Genomic DNA, 19595 nt, shown 5'->3' with positions numbered 1-19595 from the left:
GTTCGAGTGCGAGAATACAGGGTATAATTGGGTTGAAATTGAAGGCTGAACTCATGATTGTTTAGAGATGTCCACCATGTCATAAACAAAAGAAGGTAAAAATAATGACAGAAATAATTGACAACTATATTAATGAATAGACAACACATACACAAATTGTTATATGTGAAATTATTTTTGGAAAGAGTCAGAAGTGAGATAGTTTGAATTTAGAACTCAGTGATAAGATGCATGAATTAAACCTTATTGCAATAAACACTTGCAATGAAGAAAGCAGCTTACACTCAATTAATATGAATGCAAAGCCTTGATGCCATAGGCAATTTGTTTTTGTTTTTGTTTGTTTGTTTTGTAAGTTTGGAAAACAAATTTGTGACCATACTTGTGGATCACAGTGACATATAATGATTAGGCATATGATTTATTAATGCCTAGTTTTAGAGCTGTGAGCTATGAGCTGTAAGCAATGCAAAGTTTTTTCCCAACTTAAAAGTTTGAAATATGTAAGATGTGTGACATGTATGAATTCTTTGAAAAATAGGAATTGTCTAAAATGCCTTAAGTCAAAATGTAGTGTTGCATCTACTGGAAAGCCAGTACAACATGGAAATCTTCTGAAGACACTATTAGAAGTAATTATATTGCCAAAACAGTTAGCATCATGTAAATGTGCTGCACATCAGAAAGATTAATCAGAAATAATTAAAGGCAATAACTTTGCAGATCAAGCAGCAAAGTTAGCCGCACAACAAACTGTAGACACATTAATGTCTGCATCCTCTATGCAAATACCACTTGATGTACTTAAAGATGAACAAAAAGCAGCAGCAATTACAGAACAGGAGAAATGGTTAAAGTGTGGAGCGCAGCTAGAAAATGATCTTATGACTTGTGAAGGTAAACCAATACTCCCCAAGTCCCTGTGCAGAACAGCAGCATTAGTGACACATGGGGTGACCCATGTGTCCTCAGGGGGGATAGTCCAGGTCCTTAATACACACTTTTATACTCTAGTGATTATAGACTTATTCACAAAATGGCCAGAGATTTATCCAGTGTAAAAAGCAGATGCAATCTCAGTTGCAAAAAGTGAACCTTTAGAAAAATCCGTCAGAGAAACAACTCTGGCAGAATGGATGGCAAAACTACTAGAAAATAAGGATATTGTTTTGAACAATAAACTGCCGTAAGACTTTTCTCCAGTCTCTTGCAGGTTGAAATCAGGCGAAAGGGGTGTTCAAGAGGAAAAATGGTAATGGAGGGCCAATATCAAGTGTTATTGACAACACCCACAGCTTGTAAAATTGCAGAGCCACTGCAAAAAGGTTGAGGTCCCAAGAAGCCCCGAGACCAAGGAGGAAGCACCTACGCTTGGTTGTTCCGGGGGTGAGGGTGGCAAGTGCGTTTCGGGCCCCCGTGGGGTAAGCCCGCACTCCAATCTCCATCCAATCAACTTTAGGGCAGCCAGGTGTAGGTGTGATGGACCTATGTGCAACAATGTGAAGGGGAACCCTCCTGGTTACCTTGACTACAAAAGCTCACCTTTACAGGATCCCAGCTGATGCCAACAGCAGCTGAAGCCACGAGGCAGACAGAGAAGATGGACGTACGACAACTTACACCTAATGGACATGACACAAGATCACATCCAACCTTGGATGAAAAATGCCTGATACAGATACGTGTTTAACAAAACCACAGAGAAAAACTGTTATGTCTGCTCGCACATGCCGAGCATATTAACACAACCATGTACGGGAAACACCCTGGAACAAGTGCACAACAACATCATCATCGTCAACCAGGAAGAAACGCTCAACTTCAACACTCAGACCACATGACTCAATTTGGGAAATCGACATACCGGAAGAATTCAAACTCTGGACAACTGGACGAAAGGTACTTAACTCACTCTTCCTGTGGGCAGGAGTTGGAAAACGTGCTCTCAGAAGTGAGATAATGGACTATAGATTTGGCTTGTTTCTCAAAGCATCCTGGAAGGTCAACGAGGGACAAAATCAAGAAACAGACACTCTCAGAATTGCTGTAATGCAACATCGTGTAGCACTGCACATGATCCTGGCTGAGAAAGGAGGATTGTGCGTTTTATTCAACACCACATGCTGCACCTACATACCAGATAATGTACATTCTTCAAACATGGCTTCAGATGCTATAGAGACTGTTGACTGTTTCCCTGGTTTTATTTTGTTTTCTCTATTTGAGTTATTCCTTGTTTGAAAGCTGTAATCTCACAGATGATGAGTTTATCATTCACAGCATACGCAGATGTACTGAAATCAATGAAGATCATGAAGATGAAGTGTAACAAATGATGTACTAACTGAGAATGTGAAAGACAAGTAGTTACTTATTGTACATTTCATTTCTCTGATAAACAGGGCCATGTCAGAAGAAAATTATGTTTTGATCAGTTACATGAAATGTATTCTTTATATCAGTGAAGCACATGTTTACATGACTTTTGACATATACCTTGTCTGTGATAAACAACTTGCAGCTTCCCCTTTTTGTTCTAGAACATACAGATTTAGAAAAGGGGAACCTCAGCTCTGAGAATAACTCTGTGACAGCAACACATACACACATACACAGACACAACTGTATAAATAAATCTCGCGGACGATGATAGAGTGCGTGTCCGTGAGTGTCTCCTATGCAGGCGCTCTGTGACCGTCCTCGCGAGTAAAAAGGCAACTGCAGTGTTTGTGTGTTTTCTAACTCAGGTGTCTCAGCTGAACAAAGAACGGCAGGGTGATTTAAAGAAATCCCCTGTCAGTGGGGATGAGAGGAAGGAGGACCCAAAATGCAGAACTCTATGTTGAAGGCAGTGCATTTATTTACAGTCATGTAACAATCCAAACAACAATAAATCCCCAGTGTGATCCCGACTCCCGTTCCGTGTCTTCTCCCTACTCCCGTGCTCTGTGCTCTGTCTCCGTTCCTTGTGTACAGCCCGTTTGCTGCTTCCTTATTTCCACAAATACTCCTGAGGAAACACACATACAAAGGCAGCCGTGAGTACCTTTACATAACGGCAGATTGGCACTTACTTCGCACATTTACTGAGAACTGACTGGATGTCACTCAACGATCCAGCGTCGAGGAGCTCTCAGCCACACTGCTTTGTAGCTCCCCAGACGATGCTTGATCAGCTGCAGGTGTGTGATCATTTCCTTAGTTGTGGCCAGCCACCTGGCAGGACACACCCAGAAGGCCTGAAGATGCCTGTAAACAGGTGCTCCCAGATACACCTGCATCCACACACCCACACATACCTGCCAACACACAAGCATGGAGCACAGGAACAGCAGCAGTGCAGAAGACACACACACATCAAATAATCATAATAATAATAATAATAATAGTCTACACTGCTCACGGACCCTGAGTCCCCAAAACCAGGTCTGTGACACACAGAGAAAAAACTCCGGCTGGTGGAATTGCTGCAGCCCCTTTCTACAACTCACCGGCCATAGTCCCACATCTCTCTAGATTTTGTTACCCGTCTTCCTCCATCTAATCACAGAACTGTTATTCTCACTATAGTGGACCAGTTTTCTAAAACAGTCCATTTTATTTCCAAAAGTTGAATCTGTTCATCTGGATGTAGCGTTTTGTGGGAGAAACGTTTCGTCACTCATCCAAGTGACTTCTTCAGTCTCAGCTGACTGCAGGTTTCCCCAAACCTTATAAACAGTACATTTGCATAATGACTGAAACCAGCCCACTGAAGGAACAATGGGCTGTGAGGCCGTTTCTCCCACAAAACGCTACGTCCAGATGAACAGATGAACAGATTCAACTTTTGGAGATTTACTTTCCTGGATGATTGAGAATGCATCAAGAAGTCCATTTTATTGCTCTGCGTAAGCTCCCTTCAGCTGCAGATACAGCAAAATTACTAACGGATCATCTTTTTTAGACTCCATGGCATTACCACCAAGTTCTTGGCAAGTACAAGAAGCCCTACCAATCATATGAGCCCAAATAAGCAAGCACTTGGGTGACAGTAGGAAGGAAAAACTCCCTCTTAACAGGAGGATAATCTCAGGTACAACAAGGTTAAGGGAGGAGCAACTATCTGGGACAACCAGTTGGGGGTGAGGGGAGAGAGACAGAATAAAGACATGCTGTGGAAGAGAGCCAGAGATTAATAACAAGTATGATTCAGTGCAGAGAGGTCTATTAACACATGGTGAGTGAAGAAGAAACACCCAGTGCATCATGGGAATCCCCCAGCAGCCTACACCTATTGCAGCATAACTAAGGGAGGATTCAGGGTCACCTGGTCCAGCCCTAACTATATGCTTTAGCAAAAAGGAAAGTTTGAAGCCTAATCTTAAAAGTAGAGATAGTGTCTGTCTCCGGAATCCAAACTTGTCATGGTCTGTGTGCAAGCAGGCAGGATGATGAGCCCAAATGCAGGACTAGTGTAGACAAACATGAACTCAAAAATCTCAGTTTTGTTTGAGGGCAGGTTCTAAACAGAAAACTAAACTGGAGAAGCTGGAAACTAACATGGGACAGAACACACAGGCGATGAAGAGGGTACGACGAGCAGAAGCAGACACAGACACTAAATACAAGAGGAAAACAGGGCAAAGGTCAAACACCTGGGAGACACAGCTGACACTAATTAACAGACGGTACAAGGGAGACGCCAAACTAGAAACACTAACATAGGGCACAGACTGTCAAAGTAAAGCAGGAAACAAACTGGCACAGAACAAAACCAATACTAAACACTAGAAATCTCAAACCAGAAAGAAATCATTAAATAGCAATACACAAAACACTGGGTGACCGACCAAGGACCGTGACAAAACTGGAAGCTGGTTCCACAGAAGAGGGGCCTGAAAACTGAAGGCTCTGCCTCTCATTCTACTTTTAAATACTGTAGGAACAACAAGTAAGCCTGCAGAGCGAGAGCGAAGTGCTCTAATAGGGTGATATGGTACTACAAGGTCATTAAGATAAGATGGGGCCTGATTATTTAAGACCTTGTATGTGAGGAGCAGGATTTTGAATTCTGGATTTAACAGGAAGCCAATGAAGGGAAGCCAATACAGGAGAAATATGCTCTCTCTTTCTAGTCCCTGTCAGGACTCTTGCTGCAGCATTTTGGATAACTGAAGGCTTTTCAGCGAGTTTTTCGGACATCCTGATAATAAAGAATTACAGTAGTCCAGCCTGGAAGTAATAAATGCATGAACTAGTTTTTCAGCGTCAGTCTGAGACAGGATATTTCTAACTTTAGAGATGTTGCACAAATGGAAGAAAGCAGTCTTACATATTTGTTTAATATGTGGATTGAAGGACATATCCTGGTTAAAAAAAAAATGACTCCAAGGTTCCTCACAGTGTTACTGGTGGAGAGATCAAATCTACGGGTAGTCCAACCCTATGATTGAATCTTCATAGGTCCACCGAAGCTGCAGTTGAGAGAACAAAACCTAAAACTTTCTTCAAACATTAATTTAATGAACTCCTCAATTATAGTCCATCAGATTCTAAGCTGATTGATCTATCAGATGATTGATCTTGATATTGATCAGTTAGCATTTTTCCTTTCTATCTTGGGTCATAAGATAAAGTTTAATAACATAGGAGTTGTCACAGTTTTGGGTCAGTTTGACCCAGTAGTTTGAGTTGTTATGTTTTGGTCTGTTTTCGCATTATGGATTGTTTTCTTATTCTCTTGTAGTGCTTGTGGTGGTGGTGAATATGATGATGATGATTATTAGAGTTTCATGTTTCTGTTTATCCGTTTTTAAGGATTTGTTGTTTCATGTATTGTTTGAGTTCCATGTGTTATATTCTGTCTGCCTCTCTGTCTGCGTCTTTGTTTAGTGGTTTTTTGTTTCCTGTTTTATTGTGAAGGTCTGTCTCATGTGAGTGTGTTCAGTTCTAGTACTCCCCTGTCTCGTTAGTCCAATTTCTCCCAGCTGTGTCTCCCTCCTGTTGCCCATTCCCTGATTACCACCCTGTGTATATTAGCCCTGTGTTTTCCTGTGCTCAGTGTCGTGTCGTACCCTCAGATCCTGCCTGTGTGTTCCAGTTTGCATTTTCATGGTTTGATTTCTGTTTTTGTTTGGTACCAGCAATAAAGCTGTGGTCTTCAGTTATGTTTCTGTCTCAGAGTCCTGCATTTGGATCCACATCTCCACCTGCCCGCACACAGAGCCCGGACAGAACGACACAACCAGCATGGATCCAACAGACTCACTGAGGAAGCGGTGCTCACCTTTTGACGGGACCCGGCTAGCGCTTGGAGGGCCTCTGTGCTGCCGTTCCTCGCTTGCAGCCTACCCTTCGGCCCACTCGTCTGCTTCCTCCCCTTGGACGCCCCGGTCTTGCAGAAAACGCTCCAGCCGGTCCCGGGAGGATTACTATGAAACTACAAGCAACCAGCTTACGCGTGCACAGGCGTTCTACAAAATGTTAGGGATCATTATTGTGCCACCCGACTCACCCAGCGTTTCCACACCGCAGGAGGAGCAGCTGCAGCAGAGTTTTGCTACGTCACCTTCAGCCAGTCCTGATCCGTCTTCGACAGGGAAGCGGCGGACGCCCCGCCAGCATTCACAGCTCCAGCGGGACCCTAGGATTTTTTCTGAACAGCTGGCTAGGGTAAGTGGTGGGGCTACTCTTTTGCCCCCTGTTGAAATAAGAACTGTAAATGAAAGGACTGATTATTTGAAGGACAATTCTCCCAGTTCATTGAACTATATAGACTGTCCCATATGTCATCTTTCTAAACCTGTTGATGAAACCAAGGAGATCTATGACTCTATGCTTCAGCATGTTCTGGATGATTGTCATGCTTCTGAACCCGTCAAGCATGTAGAGACTGCTGTTTGTCCTCAACTCAACACTTCTGTGAGAGCAAACAATGTGTGTGTCATCCCAGAGACTCTTAAGCCCGTGCCAGCTCAGTTAGCTGCCCAGCAGCCACCTTCAGCTCAGTTAGCTGCCCAGCAGCCACCTTCAGCTCAGTTTTCAGTGTTTCCTGCTCAGCAGCCACCTTTAGCTCAGTTTCCAGTGTCCCTTGCTCAGCCGCCCGGCCTGTAGCCCAGTTAGCCACCCGGCCTGTAGCCCAGTTAGCCGCCCAGCCTGTAGCCCAATCGCCAACTACACCACCACTGTCACCTCAGCTACAGTCGCCCTCTGTTCAGTCTTCTGTGTCGTCGCTAGCTCAGTCTACACCCCCACCACAATCTGCCCCGCTACCCGTAGCTCAGTCTTCAGCCCCGCTACCTGTAGCTCAGTCACTACCACAATCAGAGTTACTACAAACTTTGTTACAGTCCATAGCCCAGTCAGTAGCTCAGTTGGTGGAGGAATCATTAACTTTGTCATCAATTCAGCCAGCCACTCATCTTCACCCTCAGCTAGGGGTCCCAATTGCCTCTGGCCCTGCATCTGCTCCAGCTGGAGGGCCCGAGGAGCCTGTCCAGCCTCATGCCACGTCAGCTGGAGGGCCCGAGAAGCCCGTCCAGCCTCAAGTCTCGTCGGCTGGAGGCCCAAGGAGTCCGTCCAGCCTCAAGTCTCGTCGGCTGGAGGGCCCGAGGAGCCCGTCCAGCCTCAAGTCTCGTCGGCTGGAGGGACCGAGGAGCCCGTCCAGCTGGGGGTCCTGGAGGACCCAGCCAGCACATCCTCATGTCTGCTGACGGTCCGGGGAAGTCCGTCCAGCCACCACCTGCTCCACCAGCTACGACTTCCACACCGCCTGCAGCATCACCCCCCGGTTCCGCAGCCGTTCCGCTGCCGTCAGGTCCAGTTTCTGTGTCTTCATCTACGCCTGGTCCAGTTTCTGTGTCTTCATTCACGCCTGCAGTGCCAGCTTCATTCTCGTGTGGTCCTGCCTCGTGTGGTCCTGCCTCATCTGGTCCTGCCTCGTCTGGTCCTGTGGTTGCTACACCATCATCAGATCCAGCCTGGCTTGTACCACCTCGCCTTTGCCGGCCACCTTCCAGGCCTCTAGTTGGGCGTCGAGGGCGGCCTCCCAACCTGCTCTCTCGCCGCCGCCGCTGGCTTCGCGGCCAGCTTCTGGACCTGTTTGGTCGCCGCCACTGCCTTCTGCGTGGCCGGCCTCCAGATCTGTTTGGTCGCCGCCACTGCCTTCTGCGTGGCCGGCCTCCAGATCTGTTTGGTCGCCGCCACTGCCTTCTGCGTGGCCGGCCTCCGGACCTGTTTGGTCGCCGCCACTGCCTTCTGCGTACCTTCTGCGTGTGTCACGGCCAGATTCCTGGATACCGTGCATGTGTTTTCTCGTCTGCCTCCAGGATCCAGGGAACGGAGCAGGAGCGGAGGAGCAAAGTTGTTTTGGATTATCACTGCACTGCCCTTTGGATTACAAACTCGAACTGTTGCCTTTGTTTTTCACTGTAAATAAATTCACCATCACTCTGCAAGGAGTCTCGCACCTGAGTCTTTTAAATCCATTCACCATGACAAGGAGCTGTTTTCCAGTCTTATTGTTCAAAGTGCCTAAAGTGCTTTATGTATTACTGTTGGGTCTATACCTATAATATATAGTGCCTTGAGGCAACTGTTATGTGATTGGCGGCTAAATAACTAAGTCTGAAATTAATTGCTTTTAAAACAAGACTACCATGTGTTTTTTAATCTTGTACTGCTACTTTTTCTACAGTAGTTGTGGGTTGCGTCCTTCTCCCTGCATAGGCCTGAACCCCCTCAGTAAGATCATTAACAAGACTGGCTACGGATACCGACTACGGAACGGAGCAGTTGTCAGCCACCTCCTGTACATGGATGACATCAAGCTGTATGCCAAGAGTGAACGAGACATCGATTCACTGATCCATACTACCAGGATATACAGCAATGACATTGGGATGTCATTAAGGCTGGAGAAGTGTAGTCAGATGATAACAAAGAGAGGGAAGGTAGTCAGAACTGAGGGGATCGAGCTACCAGACGGCAACATTGCAGACATAGAGGACAGTTACAAGTACCTGGGGATCCCGCAGGTGAATGGGAACCATGAAGAGGCAGCTAGGAAAGCTGCAACCATCAAGTACCTGCAGAGGGTCAGGCAAGTCCTGAGGAGTCAGCGCAATGGTAAGAACAAGATCCGGGCTATCAACACCTACGCCCTGCCCGTGATCAGGTACCCAGCTGGTATAATAAGTTGGCCAAAGGAGGAGATAGAAGCCACTGACATAAAGACAAGAAAGCTCCTTACCATGCATGGAGGGTTTCACCCCAAGTCCAGCACCCTGAGGCTGTACGCTAAGCAGAAGGAAGGGGGCCAGGGACTGGTGAGTGTCAGCACCACAGTCCAGGATGAGACAACGAACATCCAAGAATACATTGGGAAGATGGCCCCAACTGACCGAGTGCTCAGTGAATACCTCAGGCAGCAGAAACCCAAGAAAGAGGAGGGATACGAGGAACCATCATGGAAGGACAGGCCCCTGCACGGTATGTACCACCGGCAGATAGAGGAGGTGGCTGATATCCAGAAATCCTACCAGTGGCTGGACAAAGCTGGACTGAAAGACAGCACGGAGGCACTAATCATGGCAGCACAAGAACAAGCTCTGAGTACATGATCCATAGAGGCTGGGGTCTATCACACCAGGCAAGACCACAGGTACGGGCTGTGTAAAGATGCCCCAGAGACAATCCAGCACATAACAGCAGGGTGCAAGATGCTAGCAGGCAGGGCATATATGGAACGCCATAACCAAGTGGCCGGCATAGTGTACAGGAACATCTGTGCCGAGTATAACCTGGAAGTCCCGAGGTCAAAATGGGAGATGCGCCCAAGGGTGGTGGAGAATGACTGAGCTAAGATCCTGTGGGACTTCCAGATACAGACGGACAAAATGGTGGTGGCTAACCAACCGGACATAGTGGTGGTAGACAAACAGAAGAAGACGGCCGTAGTGATCGATGTAGCGGTTCCGAATGACAGCAATATCAGGAAGAAGGAACACGAGAAGCTGGAGAAATACCAAGGGCTCAGAGAAGAGCTCGAGAGGATGTGGAGGGTGAAGGTAACGGTGGTCCCCGTGGTAATCGGAGCACTAGGTGCGGTGACTCCCAAGCTAGGCGAGTGGCTCCAGCAGATCCCGGGAACAACATCGGACATCTCTGTCCAGAAGAGCGCAGTCCTGGGAACAGCTAAGATACTGCGCAAGACCCTCAAGCTCCCAGGCCTCTGCAGGGGCGTGCTGGGTGTGTGTGTGCGTGAGAGGGAGAGAGAGAGAGAGAGAGAGAGAGAGAGAGATCCAGTTTATTAATTAATATGTCATGATTGATTGTGTCGAATGCTTTCTTGAGATCCAGAAATAGTCCAGCTGCATACTGTTTCTGATATATAGCATTTGTAATCTCCTCAATTGATTCGATTAATGCCAGAGATGTTGATCTTTTTGATCTGAATCCATATTGACTGTCAGAGAGCAATTTATGTTTATCTAAGAATTTGTCCAATCCCCAAAAGTTGAATCTGTTCATCTGGACGTAGCGTTTTGTGCGAGAAACGTTTCGTCACTCATCCAAGTGACTTCTTCAGTCTCAGCTGACTGCAGGTTTCCCCAAACCTTATAAACAGTACATTAGCATAATGACTGAAACCAGCCCACTGAAGGAACAATGGGCTGTGAGGTCAGTTCCTTAATCATAATTATGCAAATTCCCATGACCATTGATCAACAATCATTGACCAAAACCCACTGATCAAAGAACACTGATCAATGGCCATGAGTACCATTCACAGAGAGTTGGGGAATGGCTGCAATCACAGCATTGTAAGATGGCAAAAGATGTACCCTTAGGCCCCCTCCTCGATTCAGAGATGGTCTTTCCCTTTTCACGTAAATGGCCTCCTTGACTCCGCGCTCAAACCAGCGTTCTTCCCTGTCCAGGATGTGTACATCCTCATCGTTGAAAGAGTGTCCACTGGCCTGTAGGTGTAAATAAACTGCAGAGTCCTGGCCTGATGAGGTTGCTCTTCTGTGTTGTGCCATCTGCTTCGCTAGAGGTTGTTTGGTTTCCCCGATGTATAAATCCTGGCAATCCTCCTGGCACTTAACAGCGTACACTATGTTACTCTGTTTGTGTCGGGGGACCCGATCCTTGGGGTGGACCAGTTTTTGGCGAACACCATCCCCGCGCAGCGTATTTTGGGGTTTAAAAGCCACAGAGGCCCGGTGTTTAGAAAAAATGCGTCTCAACTGCTCCGATACTCCTGACACATATGGGATCACTACAGGTTTTCGCCTGGGCAGCGGTTGTCCTTCTCTCCTGGATCGGCTGGAGCTTTCTTTAGGTGCCTTCCCAGCTTTGACAAAAGTCCAGCTGGGATAACCACATTTACTCAGGGCCTTCTTGATTTGCTGTTCTTCTGCCTCCCTGGCCGCTGTGTCAGTGGGGATGGTGTTCGCTCTGTGTTGTAGCGTCCTGATGACACCCAGTTTGTGCTCCAGTGGATGATGAGAGTCAAACCTTAGATACTGATCCGTATGCGTAGGTTTACGGTACACGTCAGCTTTTAGATGTCCCCCATTACTGATGGAAATCTCACGGTCTAAGAAGGCTAACCTGCCACTTTTCATATCCTCCCTGGTGAATTTGATGTGTCGGTCCACCGACTTAATGTGATCCGTGAAATGTGGAACATCCTGAGATTTGATTTCCACCCAGGTGTCATCCACATATCTGAACCAATGGCTTGGTGGTTTTCCAGGGTAGGATAGCAACGCCCTCTTTTCCACTTCTTCCATGTACAAATTGGCCACGATGGGTGAAACTGGGGAGCCCATGGCACACCCATGTTTCTGCCTGTAGAACTGACCCTTGTATGTGAAGTAGGTGGAATGAAGACACAGTTCCAAAAGCAAACACACTTGGTCGATGCTGAGAGTGGTCCTGTTGCTGTACTGTTTATAAGGTTTGGGGAAACCTGCAGTCAGCTGAGACTGAAGAAGTCACTTGGATGAGTGACGAAACGTTTCTCCCACAAAACACTACGTCCAGATGAACAGATTCAACTTTTGGAGATTTACTTTCCTGGATGATTGAGAATGCATCAAGAAATTTGTCTAATCGTTTATTAAACAGGTTTTCTAGGATTTTGGAGAATTGTGGCAGTAAAGAACCAGGCCTGTAATTTGTGAAGTGGTGTCTATCCCCAGTTTTATACAGTGGCACAACTTTAGCTATTTTCATTTTGTTTGGGACTTTTCCAGTCTGAAATGATAAGTTGCAAATATATGTTAGAGGTCCTACAATTCCTTCTATGACCTTCTTGACGATTTTCATGTCAATATCATTACAATCAGTAGATGTTTTATATTTACACATGTGTACAGTGTCAATTATTTATTTCTCCTCCACTGCTGTGAGGAACATGGAGTTTTCAGTTTTTCTGATTTATTCTGATTCATCTGATCCTAATAAGACCACCCTTTCATGTCAATGTGCAGGGAAACCTCAGCTTAACTCAGCTTGGTATGAATACTTATCTGGATTGGGTATGGGAAGGCAAGTGAATCCAGATAACAGAAAGACACCTTGTGTATGTTGAACTCACTAAGCACAGGTCTCTGAAACTCACTGTCACACAATTCTGTGATTATCCATGAGGTGACCCCAGGAAAGATAAGGCCACATGTGACTAATGAGAGATGCTGGCAACCTTTTAGAGAAACCCTTCGAACTAAGTGCTGACTGTGCAGCTGCCTTCCTCAAAAAGAGTGTTATTTTTTCCCAAATTTTGCAGAGAGTTCATAGGTCTGAACCTTTTAGCTTTTTAACTGCTTTGATGCAGAGTCTGTCTGTCTGTTCCATGTTGAAAATAATTTTGGTAGTACTTCTATTAGTCAGAAATAATGTGAGAATAGTGGGATGATAAGGTGGAAACAAGAAGGTAATAACATAGAAATGCCAAGTCATTACCACTTATTAATTAATATCCATGTAACTTCTATAAACACTGGCTACAGTGGAGTAATATTGCAATCAAACTGATGTAATTGGGTAATAACAGACTGGAAACTGTGGGTAATAATGTGGACAAAAACCTAAGCTGATGATGGGGAAGCAGTTATTAATTACATGAGAATATACTAGCAACAATCGGCCTAATCAACCTGTCCAGGTGTACCCCATCATGTGCCCTGGCAGCAAATATTAACTTAATATTGGATAGTTACTACTACTAAAAAGTAAAAGTATAAAAATTCTAATGCACAGAAGTTACAGTTTTATTGCTTATATGGGTATATTGTAAAAAGTATAGTCATACTACTAATGGGCTTTGCCTCGTGGGCATATGTTTGTTTCAACATTATTAGTAAGCTGTAATTGAAAGTACAGCTTTTCTTTTAATGGATTTTTTTCTGTGTATTTGGTTTTATTTGAAAGTCACCATGGAGAGAACGGCACTAAAGAAGCGTTGGATCAAAATCCCTGGCCACACATGAACTGTCACCTGACAGTTAACTGAATACTGTCTTTCCTGTGTCCGCCTGGGACATGTTTTAATGGCCCTATAGTTGCCATCGGGAATAATAGATATTTCATGCAGACTCAGCCTGAGAGTGAGACTTGAAGCTGAGATAGTTGATCACCTGTGTCCAGGTGAGACAGGGACCAAAGGTATTAATGAAAGTGGGAGGCATAGAGTAAGCATCTTAGTTGCAGCTACACTGACTGGGAAGTGCAGACCATACCTGGGTAAAGTTGGGTATGGTTAGTCCTGGAGATTACTCTACAGCAGCGGCCCCCAACCCCCGGGCCACGGACAGGTATGGTTTTCAGGGTTTTTATCGTTAACTCGGTTTCCCTGGGTCTTTTCCGGTGTTGTAGTTGTACGTCTTATTTTGAAAGAAATGTGTACACGTTACCGTAGTGACCAGAGAGCATTAAGGAGCAGAGAGGAGGGTGTTACTCTCAATGTTGTTGGTGTATTTCAGGAGGACGCTGCTAATGAAGTTACACAATTATACAGTCTTTATTATATTTACAAAATACCACAGTTTTTGTCTCGGTCGTATCATTTTATTTTGTTGTATTTATCCACCACACCTTAAAGGCCAGTCTGTGAAAATATTGGTTTTTTGGGTTGTTTTTTTTTTTTTTGCCTGTCCCGTTTAGATCTTTAGCCGTCATAATTGTTGTCTGAAGGCCAACAAAGATACCCAACGGATTGACTTTACCAAGTGGAGTCGTATTGGTCCATTTGATTGACCTTTGTTGTTATTATTTATTTTATTTTATTTTATTTTCAGTTGTTACAGATGGAACAGACATGGCTGGGGGATAGGAAAGGGAGAAAGAAAGATGAAGGAAAAGAAAAACAGAGGGGAAGAGGGACAGTGAGGAAGGACACTTAAAAAGAAAATAAAAATCTTGTGCGTCACCTGTTGAGAGAAAAGAGAAAACAAGCAAAAAAAGAGAATAGCATAATAAACACAACACCATTGCATAAATCTGGTTCAGTGTAAATAATAGTAAATACTAAATATTTAATGTTATTGTGCAGCACGCATTGCCGACAGAAAAATTAGATTCTTGAGGGACCCCACATGTAAGGGGGGGCCGACAGGGGGACTCGATGCATCAGTTCTGTCAGCTTTTAAGGCCAATCTCTAAACTCCCCTTCCTGTCCAAAATACTGGAGTCTTTCTTCAACTCCAGGCTTTTCTGGAAATTAATGACATCGCAGAAACATTTCAGTCTGGCTTTAAAGCACTACACAGCACTGAAACTGTACTTTTAAAAGTTCTTAATGATCTTTTATTAACTACTGACTCTGGTAACTCTGCCATTTTAGTGCTTTTAGATCTAAGTGCGGCATTTGATACAGTAGATCATGGGATTCTCTTATCAAGACTGGAGAGCTGTGTGGGTATTAAAGGAACTGCACTTGAATGGTTCAGATCGTATTTAACTGATGGAAGTTTTTCTTTCAGGTTCAGTGGCTCTTCATCCACATCCACCCCCCTGTTACATGTGGGGTCCCTCAATGATCTATCCTGGGTCCAGTACTCTGTTTCCTTTACATGCTCCCGTTAGGCTCTATTTTCAGGAAACAGAGAATCTCAATTCATTGTTATGCCGATGATTCTCAAATTTACTTTCCTCTTAAAAAGAATTCTATGGACTCTCTAAAAGTTTTGCTAGACTACCTTGATGACATTAGATCGTGGTTTGCATTAAATTTTTTGAATGTAAACGACCATGCTTTTCTCTTAAGGTTGACCTTGGTCCTCTGGAAAAGTCCTCTAGAAAAGAAATCCCTTAGCAAAGAATCTGGGAGTGTTCTTTGATAGCAGCTTTTCATTTGAGAAACAAATAAATTCTGTTGTTAAAGCCAGCTTCTTCCAGCTCAGGGCACTTGCAAAAACTAAGAACATTTTTGTCATTTACTTTTTTCATCCAGGCTTGACGACTGTAATAGTCTTTATTTTGGTATCAGCCAGGCTCTGCTCTCTCGTCTTCAGCTAGTTCAAAATGCTGCAGCCCGACTCTTGACAGGCACTCATAAAAATGACCACATTTCCCCAGTCTTGGCTCATTTACACTGGCTTCCAGTACGTTGTAGAATTGATTTTAAGATTTTATTGCTTGTTTTTAAATCTCTAAATGGATTAGCTCTGTCATACCTCTCTGATCTGTTAACTAAAAATACTCCTAACAGAACTCTCACGTCAGCTGATAAGTTGGTTCTTGTTGTCCCTAGAAGCAGGCTAAAAAACAGAGGAGATCGGGCCTTTGCGATCGCTGCGCCCAAACTTTGGAACAGTCTGCCTCTTGAAATTAGGATCTCTTCAACACTTGACATTTTTAAAACCCGTTTGAAAACACATTTTTACTCTCTAGCTTTTAATTGTGACTGAGTTTTGTTTTGTTCTTTGTGTGTGTTTGATCTACTTTTTACTTTTTTACTATGTACAGCACTTTGGTCAACCTGTGTTGTTTTTAAATGTGCTTATAAATAAATTGATTGAATTGAAAAAAATTGATTGATTGACAGCGCACAATGTGCTGTGAGGTAGCTGCCAAGAAGGTGTGCGTATAAGATAAAGGTCTAAATATCTCTTACTTTACTCAGATTTCACAGAGTGTATATTTGTTAATAATTTGATTTGAATTATTTTGGATGAAGATAAAGTATAAGATAATGGGGAATTTCAGTTTGTACTCTACAATTTTGTTTAGTGTAATGTTTACAGTTATATTGTATTTTCTTTTCTTATTTAACTTTTACGTACTGTTCCTTTAATACATGGTAATTGTGCACAGGGTGAGCAGTCGCGATGGGCACTGTGGAGTAATGGGGCTTTAACTAGCTGTGGAGTCAAACAGTTTTCTTACCGTGTTTGGCAGTGTACAGGAACATTCAGATGGATTACTGTATTTCAAGACTGTGGAAATAAATGTTTGCATGTTTGTTTTCAACTACAAGCGGACTTTGTGGATTATTTTCAACTGCACAAGGACACGTGTACGGCCTGTCTACCAGCTAGTGCTTCCGCGGTAATAGTGTGTTTTGTGTCCATGAACAGTGAACACCTGTGTGGATCAGCGCGCTTGTATTCAAAACATTTCTCCATGTAACGATCTTCTAGGGAGTGTGGGGAGCCATAAACCCCGCCCCCCAGGGCATGAAGCAGGCATGGTGGAGATCCAGGTCCCAGACATCCAGAGGCCCCAGAGTGCGAGAGCCCAAGGAGGACCACTGGAGGGGCATCCGTGCCACCCTCCTGGAAAGAGCTGAGGAGAGCTGAGCTGTTGAAATATTGTCTGACATCTGTGGTCTGTGGTGCAAAAAGGGTTGGGGACTACTGTAGGATGAGCAACAGGTTAGCCATGGCACATAGAAGGAAGGTAACAGGAAACAAAACCTTTCACACCAAAACTTTGTCAACTTGATGCTTGAAAAATATGATTATTGTTTGTCTGAAGGAGATCTTAGCTTACAAGAAGCTGTTTTTCAAACAGATGCTTATTTCGATATCAAAGAACACCATCTGAATGAGTGACGGTGGAGGTGACTTGGTGATGACATGTTAAACCCTCTGATGTTATAAATCTAAGCTAAGGGCCTACTGGACAGCTCTGATAAATAAAACAGTCTTAAAATGACTCATACAACCAGATCAGGACATCAGATCAGCCGTCAGGCTCCTGAACACTCAGTGACTGGACTGACACACACACACCTTCATATTCACGTTACTTTTTGCACAAACCAACTTCAATGTTGCACTTTTCTAATTGTGTGGATGCTGGAGGCATCCACACTATTGAGTTCCTGTTTCTCTTTATTCTTTATTATTCCTGTCGCTTCCGTACGTTTTTCGCCGTGGAACTACTCCCTCAGTTTTCAGCCGATTTTCTCCGTTCAAACTCTAAACTGTTCTGCTCTTTCTGCTAATGCCGGCTATACCTTTTGGTGTTTATTACTATTATACTTTTTAAAATATTACACTTTTTTCCTTTAATTTGTCCCATTGAAACGAATGGAAAACTTCCACAATTCTGCTAAAACTTGCTTGTTTTTGAAACTTAACTACTTCCTCATACTTTCACCTAGAAACTCCATTCAAACTTTAAAATGTTCTCAGATCTTTGGGCTATTCCTGTATGATTCAGCTTTTTCAGATCTTCTACCGTTTTAATATTATACCTCTTTAAGTTTTCAGTTGCAAAATTGTGATTTTTCAGAAAATACATGTGTTGTTATGGTTGCTATGTAATTAACTCAGAGTGGACAGTGAAACTTTCTGAATTTTCACCACTTGTCCGAACAACTTCATGCTACTCGCTCAATTTCCACTCAATCCCCACAAATTATACATCAAAACGTAGGTATTTTTGCTGGCTTTCAGAAAATGTCACTATCATTGTTGTGGGATTTACAGATTTTTTGCAAATCTCCTCAGAGCAACACAAAGTCGGAAAACTCTCCATACAAAGTCAATGGAGAGTTTGTTCAAAATCACTGCTGGATTTCTCTAATGAGAGTCATTTTCAAATCGTCATATCTCCTTAACGAAACAAAGTTGAGACATGAGGCTTGTGCCAATATATCTTCAGACATACCTGATGCTCACAATTCAAGAATTTTTTCCTCACCTATTACCGTTTGGCCATGAGTTACACTTGTTTGAGGATAGGAAATTTGTCCCTCGCTCAGATTTCTTCAGATTTCAAACTCTGGAAATGAGGCACTTTTTTCTCTCGTCATGTCTTTTTGATGGATTTCAACAGAGACCTGAAAATTTCCATGACTGTTCACCAAAGCCTGCTGTTTCTTACGGTGAAAGAATGATTTTGATGCTCCATATAGATTTAGAGTTACAAAACGTTGTCTGAGGGCAAGTCAAGGCAGTTTTGCTTCACCTCTACTAAGTTACAGTGTATTACAAGTCATATATCTTTAATAATTTATATTTTATCTCTGAATTATGAAGGCTTGAAGTTTTCCCCATCTCTTCTGAACAAAACGGTGTCAGTATGACCGTTCTAGGTCCTACGGTTAGGAAATTATGGCCATTTGTTCGAGGGGAATCCTGAATGTGAGAAATACACTGCAGAAAACTTATACATGTCTCTGTGTCTGTGTGTGTAAGTGCTGATTACAGCAGGTGCAGCCAATTTAACTGACCTAGATATACCAAGCCCAGACTCTTAACAGCCCCTGTACACTTTGCTCTCTGTGTATGTGTGTGTGTGTATCAATATTTCTCCCATGTTAAAGTATTACTCCTCCATAATAGTATTTCTGCTAAATCATAGTATTTTTGAAAAATCAAGGTGTTTGTGCCAAATCATGGTTTTGGGGCAAAACCATAATATTTATTTTATGTTATAGTATTACTACTAAGTGGAGGAATGTCTGTTATGTTATAGTATATTTGCTGAATATAGTATATCTGCCAAATCATAGTATTTATCCTAAGTCATAGTATTTATGCCAAATTACAGTATTTCTGCTAAAAAGCAGAAATAGTACCTTTTAGCAGAAATTTTTGTCAAAAGATATTATTTATGTTAAAACATAGTATTTCTGCTAAATCATAGTATTTGTGCCAAATCATAGTATTTGTACTAAGTCATAGTACTTGTGCCAAATCATAGTATTTGTACCCAATCATAGTATTTCTGCCATATCATCGTATTTGTCATGGTCCTGAGTCTGAGGACTCAGTGTTTTGTGTTTCTTTATATTATTCTTTGTTCTCGTTTATTCTGTTTTGCCTTTTGTTTAGGTTTGCTATGTGTTAGTGTTTTTGTTTCATGCCTGCCTGTGTTCCCTCTGTCTGTCCATGGTGTCACTGTTTCTGCTCATGAGTCTGCCTGTCAAGTTCAGTGTCCTGTCCGGTTCTCTGTGTCTATGTGTTTCCTGTTTTATTCTGAAAGTTCATGTCTCATGTCAGTGTGTTCAGTTTTACCTCTCCTCTGTCTCGTTAGCCTAATTTCTCCCAGCTGTGTCTCCCTCCTGTTGCCCATTCCCTGATTACTCCCCTGTGTATTTAAGCCCTGTGTTTTCCTGTGCTCTCTGTCGCGTCGTCTGTTTTACTCCATGT

The sequence above is a fragment of the Oreochromis niloticus genome, linkage group LG20 (genome assembly GCF_001858045.2).
Source record: "Oreochromis niloticus isolate F11D_XX linkage group LG20, O_niloticus_UMD_NMBU, whole genome shotgun sequence".
In the NCBI taxonomy this organism is placed as follows: Eukaryota; Metazoa; Chordata; class Actinopteri; order Cichliformes; family Cichlidae; genus Oreochromis; species Oreochromis niloticus.
This window is presented reverse-complemented; position numbering follows the sequence as displayed.